The sequence below is a fragment of the Oncorhynchus mykiss genome, chromosome 27, assembly GCF_057628025.1.
Source record: "Oncorhynchus mykiss isolate SJ-2025 chromosome 27, ASM5762802v1, whole genome shotgun sequence".
NCBI classification, from domain to species: Eukaryota; Metazoa; Chordata; class Actinopteri; order Salmoniformes; family Salmonidae; genus Oncorhynchus; species Oncorhynchus mykiss.
In genome coordinates, this window is record NC_143048.1 from 25802188 (window position 1) to 25816501 (window position 14314).

General features: G+C 41.8%; 1 protein-coding gene and 1 long non-coding RNA gene across 4 annotated transcripts in view; one reads left to right on the plus strand and one right to left on the minus strand.

Moving 5' to 3' along the window:
• LOC149971285 (uncharacterized) overlaps nt 1-14314 on the plus strand; it is a 1017865-nt gene that overhangs the window by 176396 nt on the left and 827155 nt on the right. The window lies entirely within an intron of this gene.
• LOC110507848 (protein Aster-B) overlaps nt 1-14314 on the minus strand; it is a 124637-nt gene that overhangs the window by 83437 nt on the left and 26886 nt on the right. The gene's annotated exons all lie outside the window — the stretch shown is intronic.

Sequence of the window (14314 nt, forward strand, 5' to 3'; positions counted from 1 at the left end):
TCTTTTAAAGTCACTGAGGTCTTCTCTTCTAGTCATGGTAGCAAAAATAATTGCCAACTGGGCATTGTTATACATGGCTCTAAGCGTGATGAGATGTTAATTGATTAATTAACTCAGGAACCACACCTGTATGGAAGCACCTGCTTTCAATATACTTTGCATCCTACATTTACTCAAGTGTTTCCTTTATTTTGGCAGTTACCTGTAGGTAGCTGACATGGAGAAATGGTCAGACATCTGAGGATGATCACTTTCAAAGATATCTGACATTACCTTTAACATGATCATAAAAGGGAAGTTTTTAACATAATACATTTGCATAAGACAGATGTTCAGAATTATCCAAAGAGAAGCTGAGAGCTATCTTTCCTCCAGTCTTATTCATGATATTAAAAAGTAAAGTCATTGGTGAAATATTTTTTGTTCATCATGTTGCCTCTGAGGAACCAGTTTAAAACAGCAGACTAGGCTAAACAATGCTTCAGTGAAGAACAGTCAATAATTACGTGTTTGGAGACCTTGTGAAATGGTGGTTGTGTCCATGACTCCAGAGGTTTTTAGAGAGGGCCTTTCTTTTGCTTAGGTAATATGCCCCACTGTCAACTTAGGTTCTGTGGTTTCTCAACTGGCGCGCCAGACAGTGAAGCTCTGCCTAAGTTTTCCAGGTAGTTATCAAGGTTGTTTTGAGGGTTGGAGGGAGATGTATACCCAAGTGAAACATTCAGCAATGTCTGGATTGCACCTGCTCTACAAGAAATCAAGTGTAGTTTTTAGTAAACTCACTGCTCTGAGTTTGTGTGCATGTATGTGTTGGTTAGACTTTATGCAAGTGTATGGAGTGTATATGCTGCACAACTGTTCATGCCTCTTTCAGAACACAAGCAATGAATGTTGGAGGTGGCATGAGGCCTCACTAAATCATTAATAACTCATACACAATTGATTCACTATGTGCTTAAAACATGATAGTTACTGTGAATTTAGAGAGCACTGGCATTACAGACTTAGAGGCAGCCAGAGTAGTGGTAATGGGGTTCTCTCTGGGCTTTGAATTCTTTCCAAAGCAATTGCTTTTCAGGATGGGTTTCTGAGAGACAATCCAAACAAAATTGAGGACTTTAATAGACTATTAGACAACCATATCTCCTATTATGTTATCTGTATAAGTATCAACAGTGGTTGATTCACAAGAAATAGACACTTACAAAAAACATGAGCAGGGTTAACATTTGTCATTCACCAAATATAAACTTGACATAGCTGTATTGCATTATGCAGATTGAACACTACCCATTACTTGTTAAACTGTCACAATAAGTTCCATTGTAACTACAGTAAGTTACTCACACTAACCAAATGGGTCAATTTGATGTATAACTAGATGACTTATCTAAAACTGTAACAAATCTTTATTGGATGTCATACAGTACAAATGGAACATTTTTGATATCTGGATCAGTTTTGATATCTGGATCAGTTTTGATATCTGGATCAGTTTTGATATCTGGTAAGACACTTAAAGAAGACCCAACTCCAATATATTCTCCTAACAGAGTCGTCGTCCCTTGTGTCAGAGATTGGAAATATCTGACCTAAATCTGCTTCAAGGCTAAAAGTGTCTGATTGAAAAAAAGTGTCATACCATGTCTGACTGTCTCACTTTCAATCTTACTGCTGCATGAAATAATTATATACAATCCACACTGAGATTTTCATACAAACTGGAATATATTTGCCATTGAAACAGTTGAAACTCTAGACAGACAACAGTACATCTAAGACAACTTCAGACCCTATCAAACATGTTTTAGGCAATGATTAGAAACACTGTTTTGAGTCAGACAAAGCGCACATAGTAGTGCATTGTTTTGGATTGTCGTACAGAAATTCAGCCAACTCCTAAGGAATAGGGCCTAAACAATGGCCAAGTATTTACCCTTGGTACAGCCTATAGCATTATCAGTAATTAAGGTACTGTACTCACAGCATGTTTGATGGGTGTTCTCTGTGAAGTCCAGCTAAAAAGTGCTTAGAATGTCCAGAGTGGTCCATAAGTCACACAAGCCAGTTTAACTATTAATGCCGCCGTACCATGTTTATACATTAACTGACTAAATACACAGCTAGGTCGCATTTGCGCTTAGACTAAAGCTGTACCTGTAGCCGTAGAATCTAGAGTCATACATTCCTTCAGGTTACAATCCTTACCTTATGAAACAGACAGCTCATAGTCACATTTTTATACACACAATAACCCTTGAGTAAGAATGTAACAATAAAACAATACTTCCTCTGTAACATATTTACTTTTCGCAATGTTGAAATGACTGAGTTCAGGGAATACAATACAATTGAAGGGCTTTGCCCTGCTTGTTAAAGAGCTAACGTACGCTAACCCCATTCCGTCCATTCCGTCCAAATGTGCGCAATCGCGACATTCAAATGAGGCTGCAAAGAAAACAAAATGGGACTGTAACAACTGTGTTGACATCAAAATCTGGGGTGTGAACTAAGTTTCTATTCAAGCGTTGATTGACATGGTAATAGCTCTATAGAATTGGAGAAACTTTTTTTTAAATGGACCCCTCCGACGCTGTACGTTACATCGTGACTTGTCATGGCGTAACGTACAGCACGCATAAAGCAACTAATTATGTTTTACAGCCTCTCTCCACCAGGTGTAGCACTTCTCTCACCGTTTAAAAACAAGAAAGGGACAGGGTAAGGGGGGGATACTGAGTCATTTTTTGCGTCATCACTGCAAGTTATCATGCCTCTGAAAGCTGCCAAGGAGTGGCACACTAATCCGAATGCTTATAAGAAATCCTGCTATTCCCTCAGACAGACCATCAAACAGGCAAAGTGTCAATACAGGACTAAGATTGAATCCTACTACACCGGCTCGGACGCTCGTCGGATGTGGCAGGGCTTGAAAAACATTACGGACTACAAAGGGAAACCCAGCCGTGAGCTGCCCAGTGACGCAAGCCTACCAGATGAGCTAAATGTATTTTATGCTCGCTTCGAGGCAAGCCACACTGAAGCATGCACAAGAGCATAAGTTCCAGACAACTGTGTGATCAGGCTCTCTGTAGCCAATGTGAGCAAGACCTTTAACCTTTCTGATCTCCCCATCCCGGATCCGGGATCGTAAATACAGACTCAAGCTCATTACCATAACGCAACGTTAACTATTCATGAAAATCGCAAATGAAATGAAATAAATATGCTAGCTCTCAAGCTTAGCCTTTTGTTAACAACACTGTCATCTCAGATTTTCAAAATATGCTTCTCAACCATTGCAAAACAAGCATTTGTGTAACAGTATTGATGGCTAACGTAGCATTTAGCATTAGCATTCAGCTGGCAACAATTACACAAAAAAACAGAAAAGCATTCAAATAAAATCATTTACCTTTGAAGAACTTCAGATGTTTTCAATGAGGAGACTCTCAGATAGCAAATGTTCAGTTTTTCCTGAAAGATTATTTGTTTAGGACAAATCGCTCCGTTTTCTGCGTCACGTTTAGCTATGAAAAAACCCCTGTATCCAGGATTGTGTAAATCTATCAGCAAGCTCATTAGCATAACACAACGTTAACTATTCATGAAAATCGCAAATGAAATGAAATAAATATGCCATCTCTCAAGCTTAGCCTTTTGTAAACAACACTGTCATCTCAGATTTTCAAAATATGCTTCTCAACCATAGGAAAACAATAATTTGTGTAAAAGTAGCTAGCTAGCGTTAGCATTTAGCGTTAGCATTTAGCGTTAGCATTAGCATCCAGCACGCAACATTAACAAAAACATAAAAGCCTTCAAATAAAATCATTTACCTTTGAAGAACTTCTGATGTTTTCAATGAGGATACTCTCAGTTAGATAGCAGATGCTCAGTTTTTCCAAAAAGATTCTTTGTGTATTAGAAATAGCTCCGTTTTATACATCACATTTGGCTACCAAAAAAAATCCGAAAATTCAGTCCTCAAAACACGAACTTTTTTCCAAATTAACTCCATAATATCGACTGAAAACACGGTAAACGTTGTTTAGAATCAATCATCAAGGTGTTTTTCACATATCTCTTCATTGATACATCGTTCTTGGACACATGGTTTCTCCCCTATATCAAATGGAAAAGTACTAGCAGCTGGCAATTGCGCACCGAATTCCACGCAGGACACCAGGCGGACACTTGGAAAATGTAGTCTCTTATGGTCAATCTTCCAATGATATGCCTACAAATACGTCACAATGCTGCTAAGACCTTGGGCGAACGACAGAAAGTGTAGGCTCATTCCTTGCGCAATCACAGCCATATAAGGAGACAATGGAAAACAGAGCTTCAGAAATTCTGCTAATTCCTGGTTGATGCATCATCTTGGTTTCGCCTGTAGAATGAGTTCTGGGGCACATACAGACAAAATCTTTGCAGATTCTGAAACTTCAGAGTGTTTTCTTTCCAAAACTGTCAAGAATATGCATAGTCGAGCATCTTTTCGTGACAAAATATCGCGCTTAAAACGGGAACGTTTTTTATCCAAAAATGAAATAGCGCCCCTAGAGATCTAACAGGTTAAACAGGTCAACATTCAGAAAGCCGCGGAGCCAGATGGATTACCAGGACCTGTACTCAAAGCATGCGCTGACCAACTGGCAAATGTCTTCATTGACATTTTCAACCTACATGTTTCAAATCGACCACCATAGTCCATGTGCCCAAGAAAGCAAAGGTAACCTGCCTAAATTATTACCGCCCGTAGCACTCACGTCGGTAGCCATGAAGTGCTTTGAAAGGCTGGTCATGGCTCACATTAGCACAATAATGCCAGAAACTCTAGACCCACTCCAATTCGCATACCACCCCAACAGATCCACAGATGGCAGTGTGGAGTGCGATTGTCCTTTCCCACCTGGACAAAAGGAACACATATGTGAGAATGCTGTTCAATGTCTACAGCTCAGCGTTCAACACCATAGTGCCCATAAAGCTCATCACTAAGCTAAGAACCCTGGGACTAAACACCTCCCTCTGCAACTGGATCCTGGACTTCCTGATGGGCCGCCCAAGGTGGTAAGGGTAGGCAACAACACATCTGCCATGCTGATCCTCAACACTGGGGCCTTTCAGGGGTGCATGCTTAATCTCCTCCTGTACTCCCTGTTCCCCCACGACTGTGTGGCCAAGCACGACTCCAACACCATCATTAAGTTTGCTAACGGCACAACAGTGGTAGGCCTGATCACCGATAACGATGAGATAGCCTATAGGGAGGAGGTCAGAGACCTGGCAGTGTGGTGCCAGGACAACAACCTCTCCCTCAATGTGAGCAAGACAAAGGAGTTGATCGTGGACTATAGGAAAAGGCGGGCTGAACAGGCCCCCATTAACATCGACGGGGCTGAAGTGGAGCGGATCGAGAGTTTCAAGTTCCTTGGTGTCCACATCACCAACGAACTATCATGGTCCAAACACACCAAGACAGTTGTGAAGAAGTCATGACAACACCTTTTCCCCCTCAGCAGACTGAAAAGAGTTGTCATGGGTACCCAGATCCTCAAAAAGTTTGACAGCTGCACCATCGAGAGCATCCTGACCGGTTGCGACACCGCCTGGTATGGCAACTGCTCGGCATCTGACCGCAAGGCTCTACAGAGGGTAGTGCGTATGGCCCAGTACACCCCTGGGGCCAAGCTTCCTGACATCCAGGACCGATATACTAGGTGGTGTGAAAGGAAGGCTCCAGTCATCCAGGTCATAGACTGTTGTCTCTGCTACCGCACGGCAAGCGGTGCCGGAGCGCCAAATCTAGGACCAAAAGGCTCCTTAACAGCTTCTACCCCCAAGCCATAAAACTGCTGAACAATGAATCAAATGGCCACCCAGCCTATTTACATTGACTCCTTTACAAATGACCTCAACTAATCTGTACCCCCACACAGTGACTCGATACTGGTACCCCCAGCATATTTCCTCGTTATTGTTTGTGTTACTTATTTTTTAAACTTTCATTCATAACTTTATTTATTGAACTGCATTGTTGGTTAGGGGCTTGTAAGTAAGGTCTACTACGCCTGTTGTATTCGGCACGTGACAAATACAATTTGATTCGATTTTTTTGTGGTAACAGGGACAATTACATCACAAGTAATGCTTATTGCATTGCTTTCAAGTACACTGAAAATGACCTTGAACCAGATGTGACTACAATAGCTTCACCTGAGGCTTGCTACAGACAGAACCTCACTGCAAACAAGGAAACCTGGAACCTGTACTTTATTGGTGTGCAAAGGCTAGAATGACAGACCATCCATTTTCAGGGATATACAGTGGGAGTGAATAATGCATGAAGTAAATGTATTGTGGTGTTGCGACTGCGAGGGGCTGCACATATAACCTCTAACATGGCCATCGTATTGTAACGGAAAGCAAGCCAGTGGACGTAGAGCTTCCAGCAGACCATCCTCCACCTTCCCTCACTACACTACATCACCTGGGCAAGAAGCAGTGCCTTGTTCCCATCAAGGCTGCTCTGACCATGCGCTTACACACCCTGCTGGCAGTGACAGCCCCCATTGCACTACATTGTAAATCATAGCAATACAAAGAATGGGAGGGGAACGCTGGAGCCAGCGCAGCATATGACAAACAGGCATCAAATGTGGGTCTGGATCAACGACACAGCCCTGAAATAAGTGTTGTCATTTGTCACAGCTTCTTTTATGAATGCTTAATTCATAGCTGTGTGCTGCAGAGGCAGTCAGAAGCAGTGGTTCCCTTAAGGCTACAAGAGAGCAGATGGAGAAAAATGTCAATATCTAGTTATGTTCGCTAGCTGTGTCGCCGCTACCCAACAAGATGAAAATAGCTAAATAATTGATGATGGGATTATTAATATTGAGTTGTGGTGGCTTATGTAACACATACGCCCACTGTTAGTCTTTTCAGTCTTCATCCATCAGTTCCCTCACAGCAAAACAGACCAAGACAGGACTATTCAGCAGCAGAAAGGACTACTGTATGTGTACCATTGACTGACAGGACAAGACAGGACTATTCAGCAGGAGAAAGGACTACTGTATGTGTACCATTGACTGACAGGACAAGACAGGACTATTCAGCAGCAGAAAGGACTACTGTATGTGTACCATTGACTGACAGGACAAGACAGGACTATTCAGCAGCAGAAATGACTACTGTATGTGTACCATTGACTGACAGGACAAGACAGGACTATTCAGCAGCAGAAAGGACTACTGTATGTGTACCATTGACTGACAGGACAAGACAGGACTATTCAGCAGCAGAAAGGACTACTGTATGTGTACCATTGACTGACAGGACAAGACAGGACTATTCAGCAGCAGAAAGGACTACTGTATGTGTATGTGAACCATTGACAGACAGGACAAGACAGGACTATTCAGCAGCAGAAAGGACTACTGTATGTGTATGTGTACCATTGACTGACAGGACAAGACAGGACTATTCAGCAGCAGAAAGGACTACTGTATGTGTATGTGAACCATTGACTGACAGGACAAGACTGGACTATTCAGCAGGAGAAAGGACTACTGTATGTGAACCATTGACTGACAGGACAAGACAGGACTATTCAGCAGGAGAAAGGACTACTGTATGTGTATGTGAACCATTGACTGACAGGACAAGACTGGACTATTCAGCAGGAGAAAGGACTACTGTATGTGTACCATTGACTGACAGGACAAGACAGGACTATTCAGCAGCAGAAAGGACTACTGTATGTGTACCATTGACTGACAGGACAAGACTGGACTATTCAGCAGCAGAAAGGACTACTGTATGTGTATGTGAACCATTGACTGACAGGACAAGACAGGACTATTCAGCAGGAGAAAGGACTACTGTATGTGTATGTGAACCATTGACTGACAGGACAAGACTGGACTATTCAGCAGGAGAAAGGACTACTGTATGTGTACCATTGACTGACAGGACAAGACTGGACTATTCAGCAGCAGAAAGGACTACTGTATGTGTACCATTGACTGACAGGACAAGACAGGACTATTCAGCAGCAGAAAGGACTACTGTATGTGTACCATTGACTGACAGGACAAGACAGGACTATTCAGCAGGAGAAAGGACTACTGTATGTGTACCATTGACTGACAGGACAAGACAGGACTATTCAGCAGCAGAAAGGACTACTGTATGTGTATGTGAACCATTGACTGACAGGACAAGACAGGACTATTCAGCAGCAGAAAGGACTACTGTATGTGTACCATTGACTGACAGGACAAGACAGGACTATTCAGCAGCAGAAAGGACTACTGTATGTGTATGTGAACCATTGACTGACAGGACAAGACAGGACTATTCAGCAGGAGAAAGGACTACTGTATGTGTACCATTGACTGACAGGACAAGACAGGACTATTCAGCAGCAGAAAGGACTACTGTATGTGTACCATTGACTGACAGGACAAGACAGGACTATTCAGCAGCAGAAAGGACTACTGTATGTGTACCATTGACTGACAGGACAAGACAGGACTATTCAGCAGCAGAAAGGACTACTGTATGTGTACCATTGACTGACAGGACAAGACAGGACTATTCAGCAGCAGAAAGGACTACTGTATGTGTACCATTGACTGACAGGACAAGACAGGACTATTCAGCAGGAGAAAGGACTACTGTATGTGTACCATTGAATGACAGACCAAGACAGGACTATTCAGCAGGAGAAAGGACTACTGTATGTGTACCATTGAATGACAGGACAAGACAGGACTATTCAGCAGGAGAAAGGACTACTGTATGTGTACCATTGAATGACAGGACAAGACAGGACTATTCAGCAGGAGAAAGGACTACTGTATGTGTACCATTGAATGACAGACCAAGACAGGACTATTCAGCAGCAGAAAGGACTACTGTATGTGTACCATTGACTGACAGGACAAGACAGGACTATTCAGCAGCAGAAAGGACTACTGTATGTGTACCATTGACTGACAGGACAAGACAGGACTATTCAGCAGCAGAAAGGACTACTGTATGTGTACCATTGACTGACAGGACAAGACAGGACTATTCAGCAGGAGAAAGGACTACTGTATGTGTATGTGAACCATTGACTGACAGGACAAGACAGGACTATTCAGCAGCAGAAAGGACTACTGTATGTGTATGTGAACCATTGACTGACAGGACAAGACAGGACTATTCAGCAGCAGAAAGGACTACTGTATGCGAACCATTGACTGACAGGACAAGACAGGACTATTCAGCAGGAGAAAGGACTACTGTATGTGTATGTGAACCATTGACTGACAGGACAAGACAGGACTATTCAGCAGCAGAAAGGACTACTGTATGTGAACCATTGACTGACAGGACAAGACAGGACTATTCAGCAGCAGAAAGGACTACTGTATGTGTACCATTGACTGACAGGACAAGACAGGACTATTCAGCAGCAGAAAGGACTACTGTATGTGTACCATTGACTGACAGGACAAGACAGGACTATTCAGCAGGAGAAAGGACTACTGTATGTGTACCATTGACTGACAGGACAAGACAGGACTATTCAGCAGCAGAAAGGACTACTGTATGTGTATGTGAACCATTGACTGACAGGACAAGACAGGACTATTCAGCAGCAGAAAGGACTACTGTATGCGAACCATTGACTGACAGGACAAGACAGGACTATTCAGCAGCAGAAAGGACTACTGTATGTGTATGTGAACCATTGACAGATAACACGGTGTGAACAAACTGGTTTTGCATCCCTTGAGCTAGATATAGATGTGATTAGTCTGAAATGGTAATGGTCCAGTTTAGAGGTCGACCGACTATGATTTTTCAGCGCCGATACCGATAATGATTATTGGAGGACCAAAAAAAGCCGATAACAATTAAATCGGCCGATTTTTATTTATTTGTAATAATGACAATTACAACAATACTGAATGAACACTTATTTTAACTTAATATAATACATCAATAAAATCAATTTAGCCTCAAATAAATAATGAAACATGTTCAATTTGGTTTAAATAATGCAAAAACAAAGTGTTGAAGAAGAAAGTAAAAGTGCAATATGTGGCATGTAAGAAAGCTAATGTTTAAGTTCCTCGCTCAGAACATGAGAACATATGAAAGCTGGTGGTTCCTTTTAACATGAGTCTTCAATATTCCCAGGTAAGAAGTTTTAGGTTGTAGTTATTATAGGAATTATAGGACTATTTCTCTCTCTACCATTTGTATTTCATATACCTTTGACTATTGAATGTTCTTATAAGCACTTTAGTATTGCCAGTGTAACAGTATAGCTTTCGTCCCTCTCCTCGCTCCTGGGCTCGAACCAGCGTTACCCATCGCTCCACAAAAGCCGCGGCCCTTGCAGAGCAAGGGGAACAACCACTCCAAGTCTCAGAGCGAGTGACGCTAACTAGCTAGCCATTTCACATCGGTTACACGAGCCTAATCTCGGGAGTTGATTGGCTTGAAGTCATAAACAGCTGCTGGCAAATTAGACGGCCCAAACTGTTGCATATACACTGACTCTGCGTGCAATGAACGCAAGAGAAGTGACACAATTTCACCTGGTTAATATTGCCTGCTAACCTGGATTTCTTTTAGCTAAATATGCAGGTTTAAAAATATATACTTCCGTGTATTGATTTTAAGAAAGGCATTGATGTTTATGGTTAGGTACACAGTGGAGCAACGATACGCACCGCATCGATTATATGCAACGCAGGACACGCTAGATAAACTAGTAATATCATCAACCATGTGTAGTTAACTAGTGATTATGATTGATTTATGAATTGTTTTTTACAAGATAAGTTCAATGCTAGCTAGCAACTTACCTTGGCTTCTTACTGCATTCGCGTAACAGGCAGTCTCCTCGTGGAGTGCAATGAGAGGCAGGTGGTTAGAGCGTTGGACTGCCCTGAGGCAGTTAACCCACCGTTCCTAGGCCGTCATTGAAAATATTAATGTATTTTTAACTGACTTGCCTAGTTAAATAAAGATTAAATAAAGGTGTAAAAAAATGTATATATATAAAAAAAAAAAATGGTCCAAATCGGTGTCCAAAAATACCGATTTCGGATTGTTATGAAAACTTGAAATCGTCCCTAATTAATCGGCCATTCTGATTAATCGGTCAACCTCTAGTCCAGTTATTTTATAATGAGAGCTGATAGGGTTATGCACACATGCCTCTAGGTAAAATATATGTTTTCAGTCAAATGGCATGGATATGTTGTAATCACCCTCTATGTCTACCATCTGCTGCTACCATCTCTGCTCCCTGCTGGGGGAGAGGGAGAAAACAAATCCCAGCTGAACTAGAAGCTCCTCCATTCCCATGAACATGACAAGAACACAGTCTGCACTGCAGGTTCTCATCTAATTGTGTAATTTGCTGACAAATCCAATTTTATGAATCACATGCTTCGTAGACAAACAGTGAAATAAATGCTTGACGTTAGTGTGCGTGTGTGTTACTCCAGTGTAAACCTCCCACTGGGCACACACTGGTTGAATCAATGCCGTTTCAACGTAATTTCAATGAAATTACATTAAACAAACGTGGAATAGACGTTCAATTAACGTTTGTGCCAAGTGGGCTGTCTGATCTTTGTAAACTAAGGATGCAACTCTACCGGGCCTAAACTTTAACCTAAACTTTGAAAACTTTAACTATTAACCGCACAGCATGCGCTCTGGTACCGCTTGCCGTGTGGTAGCAGAGAGAACAGTCTATGACTTGGGTGGCTTCAAATCATTTTAGGGCCTTCCTCTGACCCCACCTGTATAGAGGTCCTGGATGGCAGGAATCTTCGCCCCAGTGATGTACTGGGCCGTACGCACTACACTCTGTAGTAGAGGTCGACCGATTAATCGGAATGGCCAATTAATTAGGGCCGATTTCAAGTTTTTATAACAATCGGAAATCAGTATTTTTGGGTGCCGATATTTTATTTTTACATTTTTTTACACCTTTATTTATCCTTTATTTAGGATGGGTTAACTGCCTGTTCAGGGGCAGAAAGACAGATTTGTACCTTGTCAGCTCAGGGGATAACGACCTGCCTCTCTCTCATTGCACTCCACAAGGAGACTGCCTGTTACACAGCCAAGGTAAGTTGCTAGCTAGCATTAAACTTATCTTATAAATAACAATCAATCATAATCACTAGTTAACTAGACATGGTTGATGATATTACTAGATATTATCTAGCGTGTCCTTTGTTGCATGTAATCTGACTGAGCATACAAGCATACAAGTATCTAAGTAGCAGGCGCGTAAACATTCATTCAAACAGCACTTTCGTGCGTTTTGCCAGCAGCTCTTCGTTGTGCATCAAGCATTGCGCTGTTTATGACTTCAAACCTATCAACTCCTGAGATGAGGCTGGTGTGACCGAAATGAAATGGCTGGCTAGTTAGCGCGCGCTAATGGCGTTTCAAACTTCACTCGCTCTGATCCTTGGGGTGGTTGTTTCCCTTGCTCTGCATGGGTAATGCTTCGATGTGGTGGCTGTTGTCATTGTGTTGCTGGTTCGAGCCCAGGGAGGACCGAGGAGAGGGACGAAAGCTATTGTTACACTGGCAATACTAAAGTGCCTATAAGAACATCCAATAGTCAAAGGTTAATGAAATACAAATAGTATAGAGGGAAATAGTCCTATAATAACTACAACCTAAAACTTCTTACCTGGGAATATTGAAGACTCATGTTAAAAGGAACCACCAGCTTTCATATGTTCTCATGTTCTGAGCAAGGAACTGAAACGTTAGCTTTCTTACATAGCACATATTGCACTTTTACGTTCTTCTCCAACACTTTGTTTTTGCATTATTTAAACCAAATTGAACATGTTTCATTATCTACTTGAGGCTAAATTGATTTTATTGATGTATTATATTAAGTTAAAATAAGTGTAAATTCAGTATTGTTGTAATTGCCATTATTACAAATACATTTTTGTAAATAAAATCGGCCGATTAATCAGTATCGGCTTTTTTGGTCCTCCAATAATCGGTATCCTAAGGGGCTTTGTCGTTGTCGTTTCCTCTTCACAACTGTTTTGGTGTGATTGGACCATGACAGTTCATTGGTGATGTGGACACCATGGAATTTGAAGTTTTCAACCTGCTCCACGACAAACCAGTTGATGAGCATTGGGGTGTGCTCGACCCTCCTTTTCCTGTAGTACACCATCTCCTTTGTCTTGATCATGTTGAGGGAGAGGTTGTTATCCTGGCACCACACTGCCAGGTCTCTGACCTCCTCCCTATAGGCTGTCACATCATTGTTGGTGATCAGGCCTACCACTCGTGTGTCGTCGGCAAAGTTAATTATGAGTCGTGCTTGGCCATGCAGTCATGGGTGAACAGGGAGTACAGGAGGCGACTGAGCATGCACCCCTGAGGGGCCCCCGTGTTGAGGATCAGCGTGGCAGATGTGTTGTTACCTACCCTTACCATTTGAGGCGGCCCATCAGGAAGTCCAGGATCCAGTTGCAGAGGGAGGTGTTAAATTGAATTAATTGGACATGATTTGGAAAGGCACACAACTGTCTATATAAAGGTCACACAGTTGACAGTGCATGTCAGAGCAAAAATCAAGCCATGAAGTCGAAGGGATTGTCCATAGAGCTCCGAGACAGGATTGTGTCGAGGCACAGATCTAGAGAAGGGTACCAAAAAAGTTTCCTGACACAAGAACAAGCCAGTTGATCAGAATATAAAATGGAGTGTCAGAAATTGCTGTCTGCCTAGACAGAAAAAAAGTCAGATTTTACAGTACAACAGTTATGTTAATGCCCTTTGATTTTGTAGGGGTGTGAACGTTGAAACGTCAAAATGTTTAAAATAAATTGGGAAGTTAACGTTAAAGGAATACTTTGGGATTTTTGGCAATGCAGCCCTTTATCTACTTCCCCAGAGTCATATAAACTCGTGGATACCATTTTTATATACTTGTCCAGTTAACCTGGCTATTATTCTAATGAGTGCCGCCCCCAAAGATGAGTCAATAACATTTTGGGGTGGCGGTCATTAGGAAAATGATTGACTTCATAATGACTTGTGATCAAATCTGTACCCATCATAGACGTTTATGTTTCACAAGTTTGGACATCACAGCACAGTATATATAGTTCAGTACAGTAGAGTTCAGTTAAGTACAGTAGACTATAGTCAGTACAATACAGTAAATTATACTGTACTCTACCTCTGCTCTACTTTACTGTACTGTACAGTACAGTAATGTACTATATTTTACTGACCTATA